Below are 27,144 nucleotides of genomic sequence, written 5' to 3'. Positions count from 1 at the left end.
GTCCAGCACTCCTTGTTTGTTCAAACCCTGACTCCTCCTCATAAACTCATCAAAACGGTCAAGGCGTTTGAGCAGCTTTATATCAACGGGAGCGGAAGATTCCCCCATTTCTGGCTTGGTTTGAACGATATGGTAGGGTAGGAATGGCTCAGCAGCAGTGTGATAGAAAGTATGTAGCTCTGGTGGTATGTTTGAAGTAAGTTGGGGTTGTGGACCTTGCATGTAAGCGGGGAAAAATGAAGGATCAGGAGGGTAAGTGTATGGCAATTGTATGGTGGGGTATGTGAAAGTTCCTTCGGTTGGAATAGGGAAAGATGGAGCAACAGTGGCTTGAGTTGGAGGGATGACAAATGGTTCAGATTCCGATTGTTTGATGGGCGCCAGTTCGGGCTGCACTCCGCTACTAACGAGCTCGTCGATTAACTTCTTTTGCGCTGCCATTTCAGATGCTATTTCACCAAACTTAGTAAGCATCTCAGTCAACTGAACCCCCAAACTCGCAGTCTTGGGTTGAGCGGTAGTAGTAGACCTATCTGCTTGTTCCGGTTGTGAACTCATGTTTACACGACTCCTCTGAGCTTGACTACGGGATCGTGTTATGATGGGGCTTCGACGAGAAGCTATGTTTAAATATTACCTGAGAATTTTTGAAAAAATTGCCTTTAGATTTAACTCTTGCTTAGTTATTCCAATAAAAATAAAGAAAAGAAAGAGAAAAAGGCAAGAGTTAGTAGATATCCAGGAAATTCGGATGCATGTCCTATGGGGGAACCCTTTTTGTGCCAAGGGTAGGCCTAGCATGAAAATGCAATCCGCTAGAGTAGGCACTATACAATACCTGATGGATCCGATCAACTCATGGAGTGAAAAATAATTTGAAAATTTTGGCCCCTTGGAATGAGAAGAGACGATGGTCAAAATGAGGACCTCATCCGAAGGGATTGACCGCTTTGGATCAAGACATGAACTTGCAAAAACGCACGGGTTTGACCTTGACGAACTTCCTATCGAAAAGATTGGAATTCGTTTTGACAAATTTTCTCAGTGAGTCAAAACTCCAACTGATCAAATGACTGGATGCAATGTGTGTTTGACTCAAAATCGACTAGGTTTTCCATTTCGAAATTCGACATTGAAATCCGAATTGGTCAAGTGAAAATGATAATTTATTGAAAATCGACCAGATTACCCTAAAAAGGGAAACAGGTCAAATGAATTGAATGAAATTTAATTTATCCAAAATTAATCAGATCACCCTAAAAAAGGGTAAATTGATCAAATAGATTGAACGAAACTTGATTTATTCAAAATCGGCTCGATTGCCCTAAAAATGGGTAAATTGGCCAAATGAATGATTTATTCAAAAATCGGCCGAATGACCCTAAAAGGGTAAATCGGTCAAATGAATTGACGATTTATTCAAAATCGATCGGATGACCCTAAAAAGGGTAAATTGGTCAAATGAATTGACGATTTATTCAAAATCGATCGGATGACCCTAAAAAAGGTAAATTGGTCAAATGAATTGACGATTTATTCAAAATCGATCGGATGACCCTAAAAAGGGTAAATTGGTCAAATGAATTGACGATTTATTCAAAAATCGACCAGGTGACCCTAAAAGGGTAAATTGGTCAAACTGATGATTTATTGAATGAATTGGCAAAATGGATTGGTTGAATTGTCCGGCTATTAGTGATTTCAGGAAATTAGTCTATGAGCCTTCTAAAATCAAGATTTGGCCTCCATATTTATCATCTCAACCATGAGGAATCGCTTGTGAATTTTCTTCAAATTAATGTCCTTTACGCAAGGGATTTTTACCAATTTTTGATAAAACGGCCAAAAAGTGATTATTAGATGCTCATATTCCAAGGATCACTCTATGAAAATGATCGGATCTTTACCTTACCTTGTGCACTACCCCTTCGGATGGTACGAGAAAGGTAAACGTGCAAGTCTCATTTGGATTATATATCCGAGACATGGGGGGGTTCATTCCTAACACGGGATCCCCTAAATGGCATTCCCTTTCTAGGGTTTATGCATGATGCCATTTTATTAAAGCGATATAAACATGTGACAAACATGGCCTAAAGGATATAAATAATGCAACAGGGGGAAAAGGTCTAAAAATGAAATGTACTTATTGAAAAGTAAGTGCAAAGACTGAAATTTAAACATGTGAGCTATCTAGTGAGTAAGTCACTAAAAGAGTGCCAATAAGGCCTCTTATTGCTAAGGCACATGAATGCAAACCAAGGAAACAATGAAATGGTTAGTGCAGTTGATAGTACACATAACACATTGGGAGCAATTAAGAAAAGAAATACGATAAAAGCCAATAAAAGGGGTGGAACCCCTTCCCTCGTGCCTAATTGTGCTTAAAAAAAGGTGAGGCTGACTCTACCCTAGGCAAATGCTAACATGGATGCATGAGGTTTGGTTCATTAATGCCTAGACTCGATAAAGCTTCGGCTCCCAAGCCTTCAGACCTAAAGGCGAAGGGTCATCACTCCCAGGGCCTTTGGTCGGTGGCTCGAGTGATCCCTTAGGTAGCGCTATGGGCGCAGAGCACACCAGCCGCCTACCCAAGGCAATCGATCCTAATCCTACAAGGCGGTGTGGGAAACGCCCACGAAAAACAAAATAAAATGGGATAAAAGCAAGTAAACGTGCACGTATGAAGTGTTCCCTATTTTGAGGGAAAGGGGTGAGAACCACGCGAGGCTCTAAAGGTGACACACACCCCCCCAAATGCAATGCAAGCGCGAGATACATACATCCAATCAACCAAACATACACACGTGAGTGAGAAAATAGTTTGATACGCGCGCGAGGCGAAAAAGTCCTAAAATAGAAAATGCAACCCTAATATGCAAATGCAATGCATAAAAAGGGTAGAAAAAGGAAACGAATGGTTAAGTCAAAATGCTTGGACCCACTTAGGAAGTCTCCAGTGGAGTCGCCAACTGTCGCGCCCCACTTTTCGAATGAGTGAATGTGTGATGTGTGGTGTGTAATGTGTGAACGTGTGCAAAGTGAAAAGTAAAAGGCCATGGGACTTAGAATGCGACGATTTGGCCAAGTGAAGTTCAAAAGGGTTTTTTGTATTAAAAATGGAGTCGCCACTTGGTATAGAGTTAGGGTGTACCAAGTCACCCAAAAATGATTTTTGTTTTTGAATAAAATAAAAAAAAGTAAATAAACCCTTTTTGAGAACTTTTGGGTCTACGTAACCAAAAGAGGGATCGGGGGTCACATTTGACGAAGGGGAAGGCAAGGATAAAAATCCAAGGCACCCCTTCGACCTAGCCAAGGCTAGTTGCGCGACTTAAACCAATTTTTCCTAATTTTTCTACCCAAGGTATGTATCGCGTATTGGATATGTCTATATGAATGCAAGAACCTAGACCTAGGGGTATTGGGGGAAATTTCTCTTCAAAGGTTGAGTGGTGCCAATCACATTAATTGTGAAGCCCAATAATGATCCTTTTGGAGAGGTCACACCTAAACCTAAATGACGTGAAAAATGAGTGGAATGCATGCCATGTGAAAGTGTGAGTTTGTGTGAAGTGAGAAAAATGATAAAAGTAATAAGATATAAGTGAAGGTGTGCGAATGTAGATGAAAGTACTCGTGTGCGAGTGAAGATAAAAAAGTGTTCGTGTGCAAGTGAAGATAAAAAAGTGTTCGTGTGCAAGTGAAGGTGATAAAAAGGTGCATGTGTGCAAATGAGACAAAAGTGAAAGTGGAACGATAGAGTGGATTGAGAGTGCATGAGCCTAGGGAATTCATGCATATTGGGTACGGGGAGACCTAAATCGTGACTTGATTTTTCCTTTGATAGAGGGAATATAAGCGTGCTAAGGCTTAGAAAAAGCCACACTCGTCTATATCCCATATTTAAGGGGACTCTCACGCAAATGTACCCTATAACTAGTATGAGATGCAAAAATCCTAAAATGAGGGGAAAAGGGGCTCGAGGAGCATGCCAGATGATAAAACTAAGGAAAAATGCATGATATGTAGTGAACAAACAAATGATGTGCTAACGAGGGGAAATCCCTAAGGGTCTAGCGTTGGACTAGCCCATTCTATGAATTCCGACTAGCGTTGGACTAGCGGAAACGTACATTCATCCATTCCATTCATTCATGGCTATGAAAGCAAGTAGACATGCCAAAACACTCATAAACACATAGCACATAACATTTAGCATGCTCGACTAGATGCAAGAGCCTAATAAAGCAATTAAACATGTAGCAACAAAGACAAGCAACCAGGGGGAAGGGGAAGTGGACCAGATGCTCTCCGAGCCCTATCTATTACAAGCCAAGAGGTGTACACATACCCCATAAAACTTAAATAAAAGCAACCAAGGGGAAGGGGAAATGGACCAAATGCTCTCCGAGCCCTATCTATTACAAGCCAAGAGGTGTACACATACCCCATAAAACTTAAATAAAAGTAAAAGCAAGCAAATGCACGCAAGGAGGTAAGGAAAGCGGAGTAGGCATGCATTTCTCACGTAGCACGTTGGTTCACATAGGAGAGACAAAAAAGATAAAAGAAGTGGTACCTCCCTTGAGTTGGAGCTCTTACGTAGTGGAATTACTAATTTACCCTCCAAAATAATAAAAAGGTCAAGGTACCAATTTATTTAAGAAAAATTAAAAGAAATGTGCAAGGCAAAGCTCACTTGACCATAAAGTCCCCAAAGTCATGACTTAAGTGAAAATTGAAACAAAGTATAGTAATTAATCAAAACAAATAAGCAATGAAGTTGCAAAAGTTAAAGCTACCAAGGACCAAATTGAGAAATTATTCAAATGGTTGGGCCATAGTGAAACAAAAGGGAACTTGGGGGGTCAAAGTGTAATTTTCAGAAGGTTTTTCATGCAGTTCATGCAACCCAACGTAAAGAAAATATTCTGCAACAAAGCAAACCAACTTGCTGCACCTTTGTACTAAATTCAGACTTGCTCACGTATTTGAACCCAAAGCACTCTTGACCCACTTTCAAATTTGAAACTAAACAACACCCAAAACAAGAACTTGACATCCGAATCAAAGGAAGAAATCATGCAAACATAAAAAATTCCAGCACGAAGGCACGAAGAAACTTTTTGCATTTTTCTGTTTTCCTTCACTCCACGGCATGCGGCATTTGACAAACCAATTGAACATGTTCCAGAAAAATATCAACTTTTGATTCAAGACACAATACACAATCCATGTTTATGGCCTACGTTTATTGCTGCAACAAACCAGAAATCCTTCCCACAACCTTCAACTAAGTTCTGAATTTGTGATAGTCAAGTTGTGCATGAACTAGGCACTAGACACAAAAACAGCAAAGGAGCAAAACAGAATTTTCTGTATTGATGGCAGTCATCACAGTCACAAGGTTACAGGTGTATATGGCATAACAACAACCCATTGGTGGACTATTAAGGGAAGCAAAAAAAAACATGAAATTAACGCAGCTTTCATGCAAACGAAAGTGAGAAAAGTTCCTGCAATTTTTCCAGCCATGCTTCTTGCAATTCTTGTATTCATTCTAATGCCATTTTCCATCCAAACCAAGCTAATATTTTTACCCAAACTGCAAAACCTCGATTCCAAAACAACAAAAACACAACAGTCAATGTCCGAAACAGACCAAGAAAGGAAAAGAGAAACGTATGAATGGGAGTAGGCGATTTTTCTGGAAAATTTTCTACTGTTGCCTCCTTGAACAGCAATGCATCAGTTTTTTCAAGACACGCACAAGCCATCTAAAAATGATGAAATGTGCGCTGCATATTGAAGAAAAAGAAAGCAACAAACAATGGACAATCACAGCAACAACCAATGAAACATACATTTGTCTCTACCTCACTATCAATGCAACCATAAAAAAAACAGCAAAAGCAGCGTGAGGACTTGCAACAAGCAGGTATTCATTTTCCAGCGAGGATCAAACCATGATTCAAGTGTTTAAGGACTCAAACAAATTTTACTAATTTGACAGCCCAAATCGAAATGCAAGGATTTCAACTCATTGTCATTAACATCACCCAAATGTAAAGGTTTGTTTCCCGGACATTCTAAGAAGAAAACTGAACACAAAAATGCAGCAAAGGGCCTGAGCTTGAATCAGCTAATGTTTCGGCATTTACTTGGCAATGTCTTCGGCTATAACGAACCAGAAAGCTTGCAAAAAGCAACAAAAGAAAGCTTAAAACAAAGCTAAGCATTCTATACAATTAACACAAAGCTGATTATGCAAACCAAGAGAACTATATCCAGGAGGGTCCAACAGCTTTCTAAAAACTATATCAAACATTCGAACCTGTTCTCCTATAGCTTTGGACCAAAACACATAATTGTCAAACACTCCATGGTTCTAAACCTCCCATTCCAGATTCATAAGAAATGAAAGCATGGCCATGAACTTCCCCCCCCGATGACTGAGCTTCACTATCAATTAAGTATATCAACAACAACACCAAAATCTGGACGGACCCAAGACCACGAAACCCAAAACCTGAACACAATCCATCATTTTAAACATGTGCAATTGCGGTAGAAGCTTTAAGCCAAATAGCACAGCAAAGAGGGCAAGAAGATGCGGCAATCAATATGGTGAAGAACTGTTACATACTTGACCCTGTATACTAGGAAAAACAGCTCGAGAACTACCTCAGCTACCCCAGGATTTGTTACCAAATCCGCTGTTGGCAATGACGGTTGTTGGGCAGTGGCAATGGCGAGGAGTTGAGGTGGTGGAGTCGGCTGCAGTAGAACGCTGGCTCGGTGAAGACCTGCCTGTGATGATGGAGTCAGCGACAATGGAACGAAAGCAGCAACAACAACAGCAACGCCACCAACTTCTTCCTGCCCGGCGCTTCTCTCTTTTCCAAAACTCCAGCCGCCGTTCAGTGCTCTGGTCTCTCTCTATTGCTCTCGATTCTTTCCCAGCCGTCACTCACCTCAGCCTCTCAATCTTAACCCTATCTCTTCCAACCTCACTTCCCTTTCAACCAGAAAACTCTCGCTCACTCCCAGCTCTTTTCTATCGAGCCCGTAGGTTTCTTTCCCTCCATCCTTTCCTCACTCTCGGTCCTCTCTTTGCTTTCTCCCTGAAGTTTCTTTCAATCTTTTTCTCCCTGATGTAGCCGCAACTCCCTAATCTCTCTTTTGCTCCCCCCTGGTTGTCTTTTTGTTCTAGCCGTTACCCACCTCAAAACTCTCCTCCCTCTGCTGTTTTCTTCTCACAGCCGTTCCAACTCTCCTCCCCCCAAGCTCTTCCCAGTTCTTCTCTCAAGCTCCCTGCCATCAACTATGCTTAGCTCCTTCTCCCCAAAGCCCGCAGCCTTTCTTTCTTTTTCCTTTGCTGTTTTTTCTCCCCCTAACCGAGCTCTCTCCCCTTGCGGCTACTTCTTGTTTTTCTATTTATATGGGGGCCAAAAAAACCCTAAGCTCTCGCCAATCTCTACTATATTTGCAGCCAAAGGGCTCCTGAGCCCTTACTTGCAAGCTGCGGACGAACGCAGCTTGCATGAAATTATTCCCCCTTTTTTTTTCTTTTTTTTTTAACACAACTTAATAACTACAGAAATGATAAAATAAAATATAAATAATAATAATAACAAAATTACAAAAACCAGGTAATAATAATAATAACAAAACAAAAAATAATTTTAAACAAAAAACTAACAACAATGGCCATTTTTAATTTTTTCAATTTTTCATTTTTCATCATCTTCTTTTTCTCAAAATAACTTAATAAAAGTAACTAAAGTGCCCAAAGATTGAATTTAAAGAAATAAACATATTTTTGTGAACAAATTTTCCTTTTTTCTTTTTCCACTTTTTTTCATTTTTCCTTTTTTAAATAATTTTAGCAAAATGATAATAAAATTAAGTAAAAACCAACAATTTAAATAACATCAGATAAAAATAAATAAACAAACCAGAAATAATAAACAGCAAAGTTGCAATCTTTACTTCCATCATTATTCTCTTTTTTTTTCTTTTTCCATTTTCATTTTTTCATTTTTTCATTTTTTCCAAGAAAACATTGAATTTAAATCAAAACAATTAAAACATATTTTTTGAATGCTTTTCCTTTTCTTTTCGAGAAATTCTATGCTAAAAACTTAAAAATAATAACAATAACACGAAAAATTAAAAAAAACTAAAAACTAAAAAGTGAATAAAATTAACCAACTGAAAACACTAAAATTTTGGTGTCTACACTATACATCAAATGATTCCAAATCTGAAACTGTACAAGATATAGGCCATCCATTCACGTGAATAAGCACAACAAGTCCTGCCTTTGCCTTGAGCCCTGTGGAGGGGAATAAAATATTTTTGGGGTGAGTTAGAAGCTCAGCGAGTAACCAGAAAATCAGTAATCAAATAGTTTTCACAAAAATTCATTTCATTGATGTCATGGTTCAGAAATCATATGTACGTATTTTTGCTCTCGTGAGCCAGTGAAATCATTGTAATGTTTTAGAAGTTCAATAAGTAACCGGGGGTAAAAATGTAATTTTGTTACAGGTCAACATTTGCACAGTGAGAGTAAAACAAAAGCAGAAAATGACACCACATGGTAATTCCACAAAGCTCAATGAGCTAAAATCTCAATGAGGTTCCGAACATGAAATTTCATAACAAAGCCAACACATTAACCATCAATAATCAATAATTCAAGAAACATTTACAATGGAAAGCGATAGTAACATATTCATTAAAAGGATACCGCTCACATGGAGCTATTCATTTGTTCGTTCCCCTGACATTTCCCCTTATTCCTCCAATTATTTGAAAATTTCATTTTTATAAATAAACCCTCGTTCATCTTTTTATTCGTTCATCCCCTTTTCCGGACGTTGACCGGACTCCACCCATCTGACGTTGGCCGGACTCCACCCATCCGGACGTAGCCGGACTACAAGGTAATACTCGAGTATACCAAATTCACCCAGGGTCACCATATCGCCCGACCGAGTCCGCTTCTGGCTCGAGTCGATCGGTAACGAAGGGCAGTGGCCAGTTCAGCCAAAAGGCTTACATCATGCGCAACTAGCATTTAATCATTAATCATTGAAAATTCATATTTATTTAGGTCGAGTGCGATAAAGTACACACTCGCCTAGAAAACTCGTTTTAACAATCATCGAAAGTACTTAACACATTTTCAATTAATAATGACAAGCCAATAAGTCAAGAATTACAGCAACCAAGGGACACTCATATGCAAGTACGCGTGATATGCAAGAAAACAGTTCAAAAGTAACTTTTGGAAACAGTTTAAAAGTAAATAATGCAGGAAACGGTTCATAAAGAACTTCAGAAATAGTTTGAGGTCACTCACCTCAATGGCTCAGAAATCATCCATCATGTATCATTGCCTTGCTCAAACCCAAGTCTTAGATCACAAACTCAATGCAAACTAGTCCTTTAAAAGTTCGGACAGCACTTCCCCTGAATTTGCTTACTTTTCCAGCCGTCAAGGCTTCATTATTTCCTCAGCCAGTTCCAAAGTCACACAAATAAGTTCATCCAATAGCCATTCAGCAAGCTCCAAGTAGTACTAGTACAAGTCAAGCTAGGAAAAGTCCGGAAATGAAGGTTAAGCTCAAAACCAGAAAAACAGTTTTGACGTCATTTTGCGGTAATGGTACCAAAGGCTCTACGATTGTCGGATGAAAGTGCAAGACCCACCGTTTCGAAGCTATGTAACAGGGCTACAACAATGTAGAAGGTCACTCAGTCCAAATCCTAGCACAACTAGGTCAAATGTGCCAAATACTCAACTGGAAACACCAAAAAACAGGTTTACAAATCACATAATGCTGTAATTACTATAACTCAGCCTATACAGGTCCAAATGCCAAAATTCCAAAGGCATATGGTAGCTAAGACATCCAGCTACATTTCATCAGAAGACACCAACACCTAAATCCAAAGAAATTCCAGTCAAAACAACCAGTTACAGTCGCAAATCCCAATTTCGGGTAAACCAGAACAGAAATAGTAATTTCGACTTTTCTCATTCCACACTACTCCGATTGACCTGAAATTTTGTAGGCACCTTTAAAATGTCATTCCTTACAACTTTCATGTTTTAAGCCAAGGCCAATTCGGCCTCTAACTAGGAGCTATAAAACCGGACAGAATGTAGCTTCACAAAACCTAATTTTCTGAAATTTCTTCCAAAACAGAAATTGATTGCACTTAATCACTTTTTCCACCTCCTAGAGTCATTAAACATCATTTCCAATCATCATACATGACCACCCAATCATATCCCTATGAAAACAGAAAAATCTCCAAAAATAATAAAACTTCACCAATTCAACCAAACTCAAGAAATAATCCATGAAATTGCATCTTATAACACCACTAATCATGAATTGAACATCATTAGAGGAAGGAGAGGTGTTCATCCACCACTTACCTTAGCAAAACAAGAGGGAGAGCTACTTGTCACCTTAAGCTTCCAAACAACTTCACCAAACAACTCACTATCACTAAAAGAAGAGGTTTTATGGAGTAGAAACTAGATCAAGCAAGTGTTTTGGAGGATTTGAGCTAGATAATTGCCAAACTTTGAAGAGGTTTTTCTTCCTTCTTTGCTAGAGAGAGAATCAGCCAAGAGGTTGAAGACAAGAATGAATTTTGTGTGATTTTTGAGATATTTAAGCAATTGGTCAAAAAGTCAAGAAAATGAATAGTAAGTCATAAGCTATTTCCAATACAATGGTGACACTTGTCACCTCCATAAATGCAATCTTATCTTTTCTTTTTCCTCTCACATCAATCAATTCACATCCTCTACTTATCCCTTAACACCCGATAAATTTTACACAGTATCCGGAATTTAACCTAATTGGCCGAATTTTTCCGAACTTTTCGCACTTGTGGGTCCCACGTCCGTTATATATTCTTAATTTTCTAAAAACTCTCCAATACTAGGAAATTCATTTTAAAACTATTTTTGCTCATAAACTTTATCTGGGGAATTTCTCTAATCAAGAAAATGTAGAAAAGGCGGGCGATTAAAAAAAAATATAAACCCTAGAAAATTAGAAAATTTCCGGGTTCTCAAACTCTTTTTTTTTCGGGGCGTCACACTACGGTTTGGTACTTTTAACATTGACGGAGAGTCAATGAGGTTGGATCAAGATTGCAAGCGTGGAAATGGGCTCTTGAGAGCCGACCGTATCCTTTTACCGTTTTGCTTCATTGCTTATTTGTGCACTTTAAATGAGAGTTCATTCTTATATGACTTTGATTGCTTATTGGGTGGTATACCACTGGGCTTTAGCTCATTCCGTGTTATTTGTTTTCCTTACAGGGTGATAATTACTTTTGAGAATGGATTGGATAGTCAATTGCCGAATTGAGCATGTAAATGTCTTTTGTATTGCTCTTGAAGTGAAACCCTAATGTATAATGGGTTCATTTCCTTTTGATAGGCAAATCGAATGTATACTTCCTTAGTGAATGGTTTTGGCTTGCCGTTGTGGCTTGTAAATGGCTAATGTTATGTTGTATATGTATTTCGATGCTTGGTTGGGTTTCGGACGGGTCGGTTACTATTCATGGCCGACTCTGGAGTTCGTTTCTTTTATTTTGGGATATTTTGCCCTTTTGCCTTGTTGCGCGCGTTATAAGTTTCAAACGTGATAGATCGCTTTATACTGCACCGTTAGTCCTGGCGAGAGTTGGGCAGGCAGTCCGCTAACCTCTTTGGTTCGCCTTAGGGGAAGGTGGGGCTGCCACATTTGATCCTTTTATTCTTGTTTAAGATGTTAAATAGTCCATGTTTTGGATTTGATTACAAGTGATGCAAGTTGTTGTGGTGATTTTTGGATGAAATATGTAAGTTAGAGTTTGATTAATTTCTGCCTAAACTTGATGTATGATGAATATATGTTGTATCCAAGGTTATATAGGGGGTTTTGGTAGCAAGTGGAGTAAGAAATTAAGAAATTTATCATTGAAACCAAAATATTTCAGATTTCTGGAAAATTGTCACTAGGTTCTGCCCGTTTTTATTGCCCTATGTTAGAGTCCGAATTGGCCTTGGTTTAAAACATGAAAGTTGTAGGGAATAACATTTTAGAGGTGCCTGGAAAATTTCAGCTCAATCGGAGCAACGTAGCCCGTAAAAAGACCAAAATACCCTCACTATTTTAGGAAATTTCCAGTGTTCCGTTTTCGTCCGTTCATCCAGTTTATCACACTTTTCCACTAGGATCTGTACTGATTTAGCTTTTTACCAAAACATGAAAGTTGTAGTATTCTGACTTAGCTTTCAAACGACTCTAAGAACACCTAAATCGGACTTTTGTAACCTGAGATATGACCATTACTGTACAATGCGGTTAGACAGCCGATGAGTTAGATTTTAGTTCTGTAAATTGAGGATTTGACTAAGTTACATTGGAAACTGGACTACGTGACCTTCATGAACATTGTAGCCCTGTGTCTTAGCTTCGAAACGGCATAAGTTGTGCCTCAATCCGATAAGCGTAGCCTTGGATATGTTATTTCCGCATCCACACGTCAAATCTGTCTTTTGCTAGATTGTATTTCCGCACTTGTTATTACTTTGATTCTTGTTCTTATGATGTTATGAGCCGATGGAATGGCTATTGACTTGAATTTATGATATGTATGACTTTGGGATTGGCTGAGGAAAAATAATGAAGCCAAAATGGCTGGAAAATTAGGTAAACACAAAGGGCGTGCTGCCCAAATTTTCGCTCGTGGGCTAGGTTTCTATTTGGCCAATACCATGACCGGCTTTCCATTTTAAAACATGATTTTTCATCCTTGAGTTCAAACAACCCTCTTCTTACTTGAAAGTCATCTTTACACGTTTTACTCTTATTTAGTCGGGTTTCTTTGTTTCCCTTAAATGTTTTGCTCGATAAACTGTAATATGTTCTCTTGTTCAACCTTAGGTTTCATTGGTGACTAAGGGTAATATCCGGAAGGATATTTTGCACGTTATTTTGCATAACTAGGTGAGTGTTCCTTGTTTGTTATATTCTCCCTGACTTCATGACTTGTTGTTGTTGTTTGATAATGTGTTAAGTGCTTTCAAGGATTTCTAAAACGAGTTTTCTAGGCGAGCGTGTACTTTATCGCGCTCGACCTTAATGAAACGTGAAATTTTCAATGATTTAATGATGGAAATATTAGTTGCGCATGATGTAAGCCTTTTGGCTGAATTGGGCCCTGCCCTTCGTTACCGATCAACTCGAGCCAGAAGCGGAATCGGTCGGGCGATATGGTGACCCTGGGTGAATTTGGTATACTCGAGTATTACCTTGTAGTCCGGCTACGTCCGGATGGGTGGAGTCCGGTCAACGTCCGGATGGGTGGAGTCTGGTCAATGTTCGGAAAGGGATGAATGAACGAACAAAGGCACGAGGGTTTTATTTCTCAAAAAGAAAATTTTCAAATAATTGGAGGAATAAGGGGAAATGTCAGGGGAACGAACGAAAGAACGAATAGCTCCATGTGAGCCTGTATCCTTTTAATGAATGTAACTATTTCTTTCCATTGTAAATGTTTCTTGAATTATTAATACTCCATGTTTAATGTATTGAATTGATTGTTGATTATCTGTTCGGAACCTCACTGAGCTTTTAGCTCACCCTTTTAGTTTTGTTTTCCTTAACAGGGGACGGCGAGCAGGATGAGAGCATAGACTAGCCTAGTCTAGGTATTTTGTTTCTTTTGTAATGGTTCTCGCCCCAGTGCTTGGCACGGGCTGGTTGTATGGTGAAGTGAGAACCTTTGTACATTTGATGGCTGTACTTCCTTTTCAGATAGCAATGTATATAAGTTCCGCTTTAAGTTTGGATTGCTGCCCTATTTATTCTTGTGATTTATTCTGGATTTGATTAAGGAACGACTGAGTCCCGGTGAGAGCCGGGCAGGCGACTCGCCAAACCCTTTGGTTCGCCTTAGGGGGAGGTGGGGCCGTCACAGGTGGTATCAGAGCTTAGGCTTCAGATTCCTGTAGTGTATCCTAGGCTTGAAGTTTAGGATGCCGGACTGTGGGATTTGATTTGATTCGATTTGACTTGAGAGTTAAGCGATTGAGGGATAAAACCTATAGCTTCTTCACATGGTCTCGGCGCGGAGTGACCCTGGACTAAGTGGTGAATAAGTATGAGGGACTAAGTGAAGCTATGAATTGCGAATGTTATAGGCCTTAAATCTTTCTCATGGTATCTGAGGATCATAGATAGGTATGTTAGGTAGGAATTCCAATTGTAGATAGTTTACTCTTGGGACTGCAGCTCGAGATGTGGATTATCTTATTTCGGATTCTTGTGCCTGAGTACTCCAGAGTTGAGGTGCTGCTAAGTACTTGAGACTTGCATTTTGGGAACATGAACAGGCTTTGTCTGACTAGAATGAGCACAAGACGTTAGTAAGTGACGTGAGGGACATCTAGTTTGGATAGTAAGTGATGTGAGGGACTGGACGGGCTGATACTGGGACGACTTCACCTTTTCCTTTTGATTTACCTGTATATTGTTACTACATGACGTCAGTATACATGTGTGTACATGGTTATCTGTCCAACTTGATATATATTTGTGTATTTGCTTATCCGTCTTTTTGATATGGCATGTTATGTGCGTATATGTTTATTGGTGTATTTGGAATGCTAGAATTTGTTACTGTAGTCAATTTACTGTGTTTATTTACTAAATTACCTTTTTGGGGAAAAGAAAAGAAAAGAGAGAGGGGAAACATATATATGGACGGGAGACGAAGTCATGGACGTGGAACTAGTCGTGGCCGTAGAGCTAGGCAAGCTCAAGAACCGAGAGAAGAAAGAGAAACAGTGGCCGAGCAAGAACAGGGACCGAGGGTTGAGGCTGGAGATCAAATGGCAACGGCGATGCAACAAATGACAAATATCCTGGCACGACTGGTAGATCAACAGGGTCAAATGCCAGTGAATCAACCCCGAAATCCTGAGATCGGAGAGGATAAGGCTCTTGAGAGATTCCAAAAGTTTCTACCTCCGAAATTTCAAGGAGGGCCTGATCCGGATATAGCTGAGCAGTGGTTGGAGGCAATGATTAATATCTTCGCGGCTTTGAATTACACGGAGCAAAGACAAGTAAATTTTGCTGTCTTTCAATTCGAAGGACCAGCCCGCACGTGGTGGAATGTAATTAAAGCCAAGTGGGAAAGAGAACAGATGCTATGGACATAGGCGAACTTTGTAAGGGAATTTAACGAAAAGTATCTCCCACCTTTAGTCCAAGAAAGGATAGAGGACGAATTTATTGGGTTGCGTCAGGGAACCCTAAGTGTGGCCGAATATGAGACCAAATTTACTAGACTGTCTAACTTCGCTTCCGAATTGGTGGTTACGGAGCGACGGAGAATAAGACGATTTATACAAGGACTAAATTTCGAAATCCAGTAGGCATTAGCGGCAGTTCAAGTTAATACGTTTACAGAGGCTCTTGAGAAGGCCCAAAGAATTGAGGATGTGAAAGCCCAAGTAAAAGCCTGTCAAACGCGAAAAAGAGATACATCCAACAGCACACCTGAGGAATCCAGAGAAAAGACAATGCTCTCCAAAGTACAAAAAGTGAACCATTCACCTCGCCCACCTTGGACATTAAGAGTATTAGATGAAAGGTCTATGAAAGGAAGTCAGATCGGATCAAAGGACATTTCTCGAGAAGATCCAACAGTAGCTCCTCGATTGGCCTGTGGATACTGTGGAAAGGCAAATCACACTGAGAATGATTACTGGCGGAAAAGGGGAAAATATTTGATTTGTGGGAGTAGCAATCATCAACTTAGTAATTGCCCGAAGAAACAGCCATGAGAGGGTAGTACTCAACAAGTGGAAGGAACCAAACTGAAACAACCTCATGAAAGAGGAAATCGAACAAAAGTATCGACACAAGTTTATGCCGTAGATCAGCACCGAGTTTTGGGGTCCTCCGAGGTGACAGAAGGTATGAATTTCGAGGTCGAAATTCTTTTAAGAGGGAGAGAGTGTGAGGACTCGCAAATTTCTTGTATTTTTTTTCTCAAAAATACCTTTTTATTTGGAAATTATTATTTATTAAATCCCTACCACCCAATCTTTTCACAAGAAGTGCAAATTAACCTAGAAAGTAGAGTTTCACGCTTCGGTTTCAAGTTTGGAGCAAATTTAGGGTTTTCGCGATTTTTCGCCAGATGAAATTTCGGTATGGAGCAAGGATCAAATTTGGTGATTAAAAGTGACTTTTAAGTGAGAAATAATATGTGATTAGGAGCAATGAGATAGGAAGTAAAAACCCTAGTACGTGTGTTTTTAATAAAAACGGCGCGAACCGGCGGGTCCCGCGCACTACCATTTGAACGCACCACTTGACCACCACTTTCTTACCACATGAGCTCATTGATATTTGAGCAAAATATCCCTTCATTTCCAGCTGCCTTTGACCGAAATTTGTGGCCAAAAATGTAAGGGAGAGAGAGAAAAATTTGCATGGCTTTGGTGGCGCCAAGTGTCACCACCTCATGGCTCCTTAATTAATTTTTTTTCTTGCCTTTTTATCCTTTGTGACGACCCCACCTCCCCCTAAGGCGTACCAAAGGGTTCGGCGGACCGCCTGCCCAGCTCTCGCCAGGACTCACTCACTATCTCAATAGAGTCATGTACACACATCCATGAACCATAAATAACAATCCCTATTCAAGCTTATAATTTACATTGATAGAAATCGAGGTACAAAGTCTCAATATACTCAAACTGGTTCAAGGCGTATACAATCCAAATACACAACATTCTATTCGAGGAATAGCACGAGTACAAGTCAAAAATTAAACAACTAGTCTATGCTAGACTTTACATATCTCGCACCTCGCTCGTACCCCTGAAAGGAAAACAAATGGAGTGGAATGAGCTAAAAGCCCAGTGAGGTTCCAAATAGCAAACTGACCATTATTTATAAGTACGAGTTTTCGATATAGCAAAGTAACGAGCATAAAGTGTTCATAAATGTGAACAGTAACACGTCAAGTGGCAATCTTAATATGAGCGAATGTAGAAAATTTTTCAAAAGAAACAATAATCCAATAAATAATAATCACTCCAAAGTATAAGGATACGGATGACTCTCAGGAGCCAAATTCCCATTGCATTACCAGAAGCTTGATCCCGTAGTAGTTGACACTCCGTCAACTTTCAAGTAAGTAACGAATCCAGTAGAACACCACTTAAACGACTCTCCGTCCACCGTTCAACCCCCAGCTGGGCCCAAAATCCTCAAGAACACGGGTGGTAATACTCGAGTATACCGGTTAGTCGAGGAGATATCACTCCACTCGACAATAAAAGAGACCCAGGGTTCGTTACCCAATCGACCAAGCCCTTGCCGGCTCGACTAGAGTAACTCGCCACAGGGTTTCTGGAATTCCAGGAAGTGCGCGCATCATAAACAAGTATATCAAGTCAATTGCAACAATAAACAAGTATATCACGTAAGGGCAAGTGCGATAAAGTACACTCTTGCCCTTACAATTCACGTATATAACATGTAATCAGATTGGTCACGTATCAAGTTCAAGTATCAAGTTCAATTCGATATTTGAAAGCACTCACCCAAAAGATATAGTGCCTTTACTGGTCACTTTCAGGTTATACTCCGAGTTCGGAGTCCAAATCTGCGATAAAACTCAATTTGAGAACTTTGAAACATGACTAGAGTTCGAAACTTAGACGTTTCGTTCAATAAGAATCAAGAAATTGAAATTCACTTGGAGAATACTCGTGAGATACTCGCTCACTTTTTAAATGATAAAACTTTGTAACATTTATACTTGAAATAGTCATGCGAGTCGAAAGTACAAGGGAAAACGTACTTTGAGCAATCATTATTTCATTTCTCAAGGTTACAAGTTCGGCCAAGTCCTTACTTATACCTCGAACAAGAAGACTCAAGTACCCTAGATGGTTCAAGTACTATTCATATCAACTTGACCCAAGTCGCAAGTGTATTTATATAGTCCTCGAGCGTAAATTTGGGCAGCATGCCCTTTGTGTTTACCTAATTTTCCAGCCATTTAGGCTTCATTATTTTTCCTCAACCAAAACCCAACATCACATGTATCAGCAATTCATGTCAAGAGCCGTTCCATAGGCTTACAACATCATAAGAACAAGAATTACAATAATAGCAAGTGCAGAAATACAATCTATCACAAGACAGATTTGATGTATGAATGCGGAAATAACATATCCGAGGCTACGCTTATCGGATTGAGACATAACCTATGCCGCTTCGAAGCTAAGACTCAGGGCTACAATGTTCATGAAGATCACTTAGTCCAGTTTCTAATGCAACTTAGTCAAATCCTCAAATTACAGAACCAAAATCCAATTCGTCGGCTATTTATCCACACTGCACTGGAATGGACATAACTCAGTGTACAAAATTCCAATTCATGTGTTCTTAGAGGCGTTTGAAAGCTAAGTCATAATACTACAACTTTTATGTTTTAGTAAAAAGCTAAATCAGTACGAATCCTAGTCAAAAAACATGATAAACTGGACTTAACTGATGAAACGGACTGCTGGGAAATATTTGAAACAGTAAGGGTATTTCGGACTTTCATGACCTACGTTGCTCCGATTGAGCTGAAATTTTACAGACACCTACAAAATACCATTCTCTACAACTTTCATTCTTTGACCTAAGGCCAAATCAGCCTCTAACACACAGATACAAATTCGGACAGAATGTTGGCAAATTTTCCAGAAATCTGAAATCTTTAGTTTTTAGTGGAACTTTCCTTAATTTCTTGGTCTAATCACTACCACAACACCTTATGAAACATCAATTGCAACATATAAGCATCATACAACAATTTGGGCAGAATTTCCACAGCCCTAGTTCATCAAATAAATTGGGGAAAAACCTCTAAAACATGCTAATCATCCATGATTCCACCACTATAATCAACTACTAAACTTAATTTAACAAAATTGAAAGCAAAACTTAGAGAGATAAGCTCTCTTACCTTGAATAGAGGTCACAAAGAGTAGCCCAAGCTTCCTCCTTCCACAACTTACCACAAATCACCACCTAGTCACTTAGGAACAAGTTTAATCGGTTTACTTTGTTTATTTTCTCACTAAGTTGTTGGATTTGAAGATGAAATGAAAGAGTTTTTCTCTTGTTCCTCCCCTCTCTCTCTCTCGGCTCTTATGCAGAAATATGGAGGGAAATGAAGCTTAGTTGTCTTATAATAAAGCAAGAGGATTAGGACTAATGGTGTCCACAAATTGAGCTAACACTTGGGCTAATCTTGGCCACACAATTTTCTCTTTCTTTCCCTTGCATATGAGCCACAATTTTGGTCAAGCTTGCTGCCAAGAGAGAAGATATTTTTCTCAAGTTCAATAAATTTGTTTGGTAAGGAAAAATGGTGGTCAAATGGTGCGTTCAATCGGTAGTGCGCGGGACCCGCCGGTTCGCGCCGTTTTTCTTAAAACCACATGTACTAGGGTTTTTACTTCCCATTCACTAACTTTATATCATTGCTACTACTCACATATTATTTCTCACTCAAAAGTCACTTTTAATCTCCAAATTTAATCCTTACTCTGTACCGAAAATTCATCCGGCGAAAAATCGCGAAAACCCTAATTTTGCTCCAAACTTGAAACCGAAGCGTAAAACCTTATTTTCTAGGTTGATTTACACTTATCATGGAATAATTGGATAGTAGGGCTTTAATAAATGATAATCTTCAAATAAAAAGAAATTTTTAAAAAAACGTGAGGAATTTTCCAATTCCAGTAATTAAAATTAGGGTTTCAATTAAAATAGGAGAGATTTAGGAAAACCGGTTAGTCACAAGTAAACTAGGGTTTTTTGGCTACAATATTAGGGTTTCTAGTCTTTTAAACCAAAATAAGGTTTTAAATCAACCCAAAGAAATACACTTTAATATTTTCTTCACAAACAACCTCCTAATATTCGGGATGTTACATCCTTCACTTCAGCCATCTTTCTTCTTCATTTTTTCTGGTCTTGGCCAAGCAAGAGAGAGAGAAAGGGAGAGCAAGAGAAAACAAATTCCTTCTTGATTTACACCAACCAAGTGCTAAAATCGAATTCTAAACCGATTGATTGTAAGTTTGGAAGCTTGGGAAGCTAAGGGAACCAAAAACTTCAAGAACTAGTGGAGGATCACTCTTGCAAGCCTTCTTTTTGAGGTATAAAATCTGATCTATGGCTTTGATCCTTTTATTCTTGTTTAAGATGTTAAATAGTCCATGTTTTGGGTTTGATTACAAGTGATGCAAGTTGTTGTGGTGATTTTTGGATGAAATATGTAAGTTAGAGTTTGATTAATTTCTGCCTAAACTTGATGTATGATGAATATATGTTGTATCCAAGGTTATATAGGAGGTTTTGGTAGCAAGTGGAGTAAGAAATTAAGAAAGTTATCATTGAAACCAAAAGATTTCAGATTTCTGAAAAATTGTCACTAGGTTCTGCCCGTTTTTATTTTCCTACGTTAGAGGCTGAATTGGCCTTGGCTTAAAACATGAAAGTTGTAGGGAACAGCATTTTAGAGGTGCCTGGAAAATTTCAGCTCAATCGGAGCAACGTAGCCCATAAAAAGACCAAAATACCCTCACTGTTTTAGGAAATTTCCAGTGTTCCGTTTTCATCAGTTCATCCAGTTTATCACGTTTTTCCACTAGGATCCGTACTGATTTAGCTTTTTACCAAAACACTAAAGTTGTAGTATTCTGACTTAGCTTTCAAACGCCTCTAAGAACACCTGAATCGGACTTTTGTAACCTGAGATATGACCATTACAGTACAATCCAGTTAGACAGCCGACGAGTTAGATTTTAGTTCTGTAAATTGAGGATTTGACTAAGTTGCATTGGAAACTGGACTACATACCTTCATGAACATTGTACCCCTGTGTCTTAGCTTCGAAACGGCATAAGTTGTGCCTCAATCCGATAAGCGTAACCTCGGATATGTTATTTCCGCATCCACACGTCAAATCTGTCTTTTGCTAGATTGTATTTCCGCACTTGTTATTACTTTGATTCTTGTTCTTATGATGTTATGAGCCGATGGAATGGCTATTGACTTGAATTTATGATATGTATGACTTTGGGATTGGCTGAGGAAAAATAATGAAGCCAAAATGGCTGGAAAATTAGGTAAACACAAAGGGCGTGCTGCCCAAATTTTCGCTCGAGGGCTAGGTTTCTATTTGGCCAATACCATGACCGGCTTTCCATTTTAAAACATGATTTTTCATCCTTGAGTTCAAACAACCATCTTCTTACTTGAAAGTCATCTTTACACGTTTTACTCCTAATTAGTCGGGTTTTTTTGTTTCCCTTAAATGTTTTGATCGATAAACTGTAATATGTTCTCTTGTTCAACCTTAGGTTTCATTGGTGACTAAGGGTAATATCCGGAAGGATATTTTGCACGTTATTTTGCATAACTAGGTGAGTGTTCCTTGTTTGTTATATTCTCCCTGACTTCATGACTTGTTGTTGTTGTTTGATAATGTGTTAAGTGCTTTCAAGGATTTCTAAAATGAGTTTTCTAGGCGAGCGTGTACTTTATCACGCTCGACCTTAATGAAACGTGAAATTTTCAATGATTTAATGATGGAAACATTAGTTGCGCATGATGTAAGCCTTTTGGCTGAATTGGGCCCTGCCCTTCGTTACCGATCGACTCGAGCCAGAAGCGGACTCGATCGGGCGATATGGTGACCCTGGGTGAATTTGGTATACTCGAGTATTACCTTGTAGTCCGGCTACGTCTGGATGGGTGGAGTCCGGTCAACGTCCGGATGGGTGGAGTCTGGTCAATGTTCGGAAAGGGATGAATGAACGAACAAAGGCACGAGGGTTTTATTTCTCAAAAAGAAAATTTTCAAATAATTGGAGGAATAAGGGGAAATGTCAGGGGAACGAATGAAAGAACGAATAGCTCCATGTGAGCCTGTATCCTTTTAATGAATGTAACTATTGCTCTCCATTGTAAATGTTTCTTGAATTATTAATACTCCATGTTTAATGTATTGAATTGATTGTTGATTATCTGTTCGGAACCTCACTGAGCTTTTAGCTCACCCTTTTAGTTTTGTTTTCCTTAACAGGGGACGGCGAGCAGGATGAGAGCATATACTAGCCTAGTCTAGGTATTTTGTTTCTTTTGTAATGGTTCTCGCCCTAGTGCTTGGCACGGGCTGGTTGTATGGTGAAGTGAGAACCTTTGTACATTTGATGGCTGTACTTCCTTTTGAGATAGCAATGTATATAAGTTCCGCTTTAAGTTTGGATTGCTGCCCTATTTATTCTTGTGATTTATTCTGGATTTAATTAAGGAACGACTGAGTCCCGGCGAAAGCCAGGCAGGCGTCTCGCCAAACCCTTTGGTTCGCCTTAGGGGGAGGTGGGGCCGTCACACTCTTGCATTTAGTCGAACATGCTAAGTGTTATGTGCTACGTGTTTATAGGTGATTGGCATGTCTACTTGCTTTCTATAGTCATGGATGAATGTGATGGATGAATGTACGTCACCACACTAGTCCAACGCTAGTTGTGGCTCTTTGTTCGTTTCCACTTGTCCAACGCTAGTAGGAATTCATAGATATGGGCTAGTCCAACGCTAGACCCAATAGACCGTCTCTCTTATTAGTACATACTTGCATGTTTTGTGAGAACCCGTATTTTTTTCCCATTTTCTAGGTTTTATTATTTTCCGTGGCTTGTTTTCCGCATTTTCGTGATTAGAAAAAAAATTGCTAGATGAATTTAAGGAGCAGATATAATTTTTAGATGATTTTTCTAGTATCGAATAGGTTTTGAGAAATTAAGAGCGTATACCAGACGTGGGACCCACTAGTGCAAAAAGTTCTGAAAAATTCAGCCAACTAGGTTAAGTTTTGGATTCTGGAATTAATTTACCGGGTGTTAAGAGATAAGTAGAGGTTGCAATTTGGATTGATATGAGAGAGACAAGTTAGGTAGATATTTAATAAAAGGTGACAAGTGTCACCATTTGAGTGGTCTACCTTTAAGACCACTATTCATGGTCTTACCAATTGACTAGTTAAATCAAAAAACAACCAAAAATTCTTCATTTCTTCTCCCTTGTTGGCCGGCCCTCTCTCTCAAAGAAAAAGGAAGAAACTCTTCAAGTTTTGCTTCCATTTTGCTCCAAATCATCAAAACCAACCATTGAAACTTGAACTTACTCCATAAAACCTCTTCAATTAGTGTTAGTAAGTTGATTGGTGGAGTGATTTGGAAAGCTAGGAGGACCTATAGCTCTCTCTCTCTTGTTTTTAAGGTAAGTTGTGAAGAACCACCCTCCTCCTTTAATTGATGCTTAAATCATGCTTAGTGGGAGTATAAGATGCAAGTTTATGGATTATTTCTTGATTTGTGGTTGAAATGATGAAGTTTTATTATTTTTGGGGATTTTTCTGTTTTAATATAAGCATGATTGTGTGGCTATGTATGATGATTGGAAATGATGTTTAAGGCATCTAGAAGGTGGAAAAAGTGATTAATTGCAACCAATTTCTGTTTTGGAAGAAAATTGAAAAACCTAGGGTTCATGAAGGAACATTCTGCCCGAATTTATAGCTCCTAGTTAGAGGCCGAATTGGCCTTAGCTTAAAACATGAAAGTTGTAGGGAATGACATTTTAGAGGTGACTACAAAATTTCAGGTCAATCGGAGTAGCGTAGAGTGAGAAAAGTCGAAATTACTATTGCTATTCTGGTTTTACCCGAATGCAAGAATTGCGCCTGTAATTGGCTGTTTTGGCTGGAATTGCTTCCGAATTGGTTGTTGAGGTCTTCTGATGAAATGTAACCCTGTTCCTTAGCTTTCAGTTGGTTTTGGAATTTCTGGATTTGGACTTGGAGAGTCTGAGTTATGATGTTTCCGCTAGAATACGTTTTGGTGAATCTGTTTTACGTTTTTGATGTAGTATCTTGCATTTTTGACCTGTTTGCACTCAAAACTGGGTTGAGTGACCTTCTGTGATGTTGTAGCCCTGTCTTTTAGCTTCGATATGGTGGGTCTTGTACCCTCATCCGATAATCGTAGTGAAATTGGTGCCATTACCATAAAACGAGGACAAAAACTGTTTTTGTTTTCAAGGCCAAAGCTAATTGCATTTCTGAATTTTCTGGTTTCCTTTAATGTTTGTGTATGCTTAGGGAACCCTGCTTTGGTAGTATATAGAATTGGTTTATGACTTGTAATCGAGTCTTGTTGTGTTCATTTGAATAGTTAGGGCTTGACTTTCATATTCGGTTATTTCCTAGCTAAATTTTGTACTTGAATACCATTAAGCCTAGTGAACGGCTTTTGGGAATGAGATTATTTTTGTACAAGATGTTGGGACTGATTTGAGGAAATAATGAAGCCATGATGGCTGGAAAATAGGTAAACACAAGGGATATGCTGCCGAAATTTTACTTGAAGGCTAGTTGGATTTACTTGTGTTTTGAGCGAAGGGCTTTTGGGTTGTTTGAGCCTAGGTCTTCATGTTACCTTTTCGTTACCAAAAATCATGTTTTGCACCCTTGCTTTAGTAAATTTGGCGAGGCATACGACTGGTAGTCGAGTCTCACATGTGCATTCTGTATACTCAATTTTGAAAGTGGAACCTTCAATTGTTTTCCTTGGATTATTTTAGGGTTTATTGGTGATTAAAGCTCTCTTTTGGGAGGTATCTGCACTGACCCTGGTGAGTGTACTACTCACTTGTGTGTTACTATATGGCTTTGAATGTAAATTGCTTGAAGTGAATTGAATGTGACTTGATTGCAGTGAAAGTGTACTTTATCACTCTCACTTATATGCCTTATATCATTGTTGTCATGTTATTGGAATGTTACATGAAATGAAAGTACTCGACTTGGTGTCGATTGGACGAGTATCCAACGACTACAAATGTTATCAATGAGCTCAACCCCATTGGTAGTTGATTGAATCGAGCCGGCGAGGGCTTGGTCGTGCCAATTAATGAACCTTGGGTAAAGTTAAATGGAATCTTGTAGTATGCGAGACTCTCGATTCCGGTATACTCGAGTAATACCAAAGTGCAAGTGTTTGGAGTTCGGGCCCGGTAGGGGGATGTTAGGTGGAAGGAGTGGAGGTAAAGTGGAGTCTACGGTTGGTTACTTTTGAACATTGACGGAGGGTCAATGACGTCCGATCAAGAAATGCAAACGAGGAAAGGGCTCTTGAGAGCCATCTGTATCCTTTTCTCACCATATTTGACGTGTGCCTTTGTTTATTTTTATTATATTGATTGAAAGCTTGATGCTTATATGCACTTGGTTGCGTAAGTGATAGTATCTCACTGGGCAATTAGCTCACACCGTTCCTTTTGTTTTCCTTACAGGAATATGACTCTTTTTGGAATGAATCTTGATAGATGATTGCCGAATGAACTAGATGTATATCTCTTTTGTATTGTATATGAAGTGAAACCCTAAATGTATCTTTAGGGTCGTTTTCACTTTCAATTTGGCAAACCGTGTATATATTAACTTTTGAAAACTTTTGTATGTCACTTTGGATTGTAATTGCTAACGTTCAAGATATGAATGTTTGTTTGATATTTGATTGCGTTCTGACGGGTCGGTTACTATTCATGGTCGACTCCGAATTTCATTTTTTTTATTTTGGGTTATTTTGCCCTTTTGCCTTGTTTACGCGCGTTATAAGTTCCGGAATGCAATAGATCGCTTTGAACTGCACCGTTAGTCCTGGCAAGAGTTGGGCAGGCAGTCCGCTAACCCCTTTGGTTCGCCTTAGGGGAAAGTGGGGCTGTCACATGTTTCACTATATTTCATGCATTTTTTCTTAGTTTTTTTAGCATTTTGCTTGCTCCTCCAACCCTTTTCCCTCATTTTAGGTTTTTGCATCCTCATGTTAGTTATAGGGTACATTTGCTTGAGAGTCCCCTTTCGGTAAGGGAAACGAGCGAGTGTGGCTACAAAATAGCCTTAGCACGCTAGTTCTTCCTTCTAATCAAAGGGAAATTAAAATCGTGAAATTAGAAGTCATTCCCGTACCCGACTTGATGCATTCCTCTAGGTTCATACACTCTCATTTTTATCATATCACTTCCTCACCTTTTTTATCCATATTTTCTCATTACTTATATTTTTCTCACTCCACATGCCATGTTTGCACATTTTATTTCTTTTTCTATCACTTGTTTATTTTCTACCTTACAAATTTCACCCAATTGCACTTATATACTTACTACCATTATACCTTATTTTCATCCACTTGCACACAAACACCTTTATTTTCTCTATTGGCACACATGCACTTGCACACATGCACTTTCCTTACATTTGCACACTTGCACTTACATTTGTTTTTATTTTACTTGCACTTTTCTTACATTTGCACACTTACACTCATACTTGAGTCCTCATTTGCATTAACCATGACCTCTATGAGAGCTTTCTTTATTGGCCATCACAACTCATGTGGTTGGGACCAAAAAGCCTCCTAAGAGACATTTTTAGATTTAGGATTGCATTTTTCTTTCCTTTTCTTATCCATTAGTCACAATCCAACGTGCAACGCATATTTTGGGTAGAAGAATTAGGAAAAGTGGGGCTAAGTCACGCAACTAACTTTGGCCAGGGTAAGGGAGTGCCTTAGGCTTTGCCTTTGCCTTCTCCCTTATCAAATGTGACCCCCGATCCCTTTCTTTGGTTACGTAGACCTAAAAGTTCTTTAAAAAGGGTTTGTTTACTTTTCTTTCCAAAAATCACTTTTTGGGTGACTTGGTACACCCTAACTCTATACCAAGTGGCGACTCCTTTTCTAACTAAAACCCTTTTTGAACTTTGTTTGGGCAAACCGTCGTATTTCAATCCCACGGCCTTTTATTTTCACTTTCACACACTTTCACGTACATATCTTACACACTACTCACACACCATTTCAAAAAGTGGGGCGCGACAGGCCTTTTCTACGACCTCGCTAAAAGCATTGATTTGAGCCACTGCGAGGTCCTTTTGAATTTCGACGTTCAAGCCCTGAATGAAACG

General features: G+C 39.1%; 1 long non-coding RNA gene across 1 annotated transcript; it reads right to left on the bottom strand.

Annotated features, from left to right (window-relative positions):
* Positions 1–5,572: 5,572 nt before the first annotated feature.
* On the bottom strand, positions 5,573–7,402 carry LOC140007693 (uncharacterized). The gene is made up of 2 exons (XR_011815036.1): positions 6,688–7,402; positions 5,573–5,608 (listed from the first exon to the last, which is right to left on the bottom strand). It is a non-coding gene; the product is annotated as an uncharacterized lncRNA (long non-coding RNA).
* Positions 7,403–27,144: the final 19,742 nt, after the last annotated feature.

The sequence above is a fragment of the Coffea arabica genome, chromosome 5c, assembly GCF_036785885.1.
Source record: "Coffea arabica cultivar ET-39 chromosome 5c, Coffea Arabica ET-39 HiFi, whole genome shotgun sequence".
Classification (NCBI taxonomy): Eukaryota; Viridiplantae; Streptophyta; class Magnoliopsida; order Gentianales; family Rubiaceae; genus Coffea; species Coffea arabica.
Note: the sequence above shows the minus strand (reverse complement) of the source record. Positions and strands in the feature narration are given on the sequence as shown.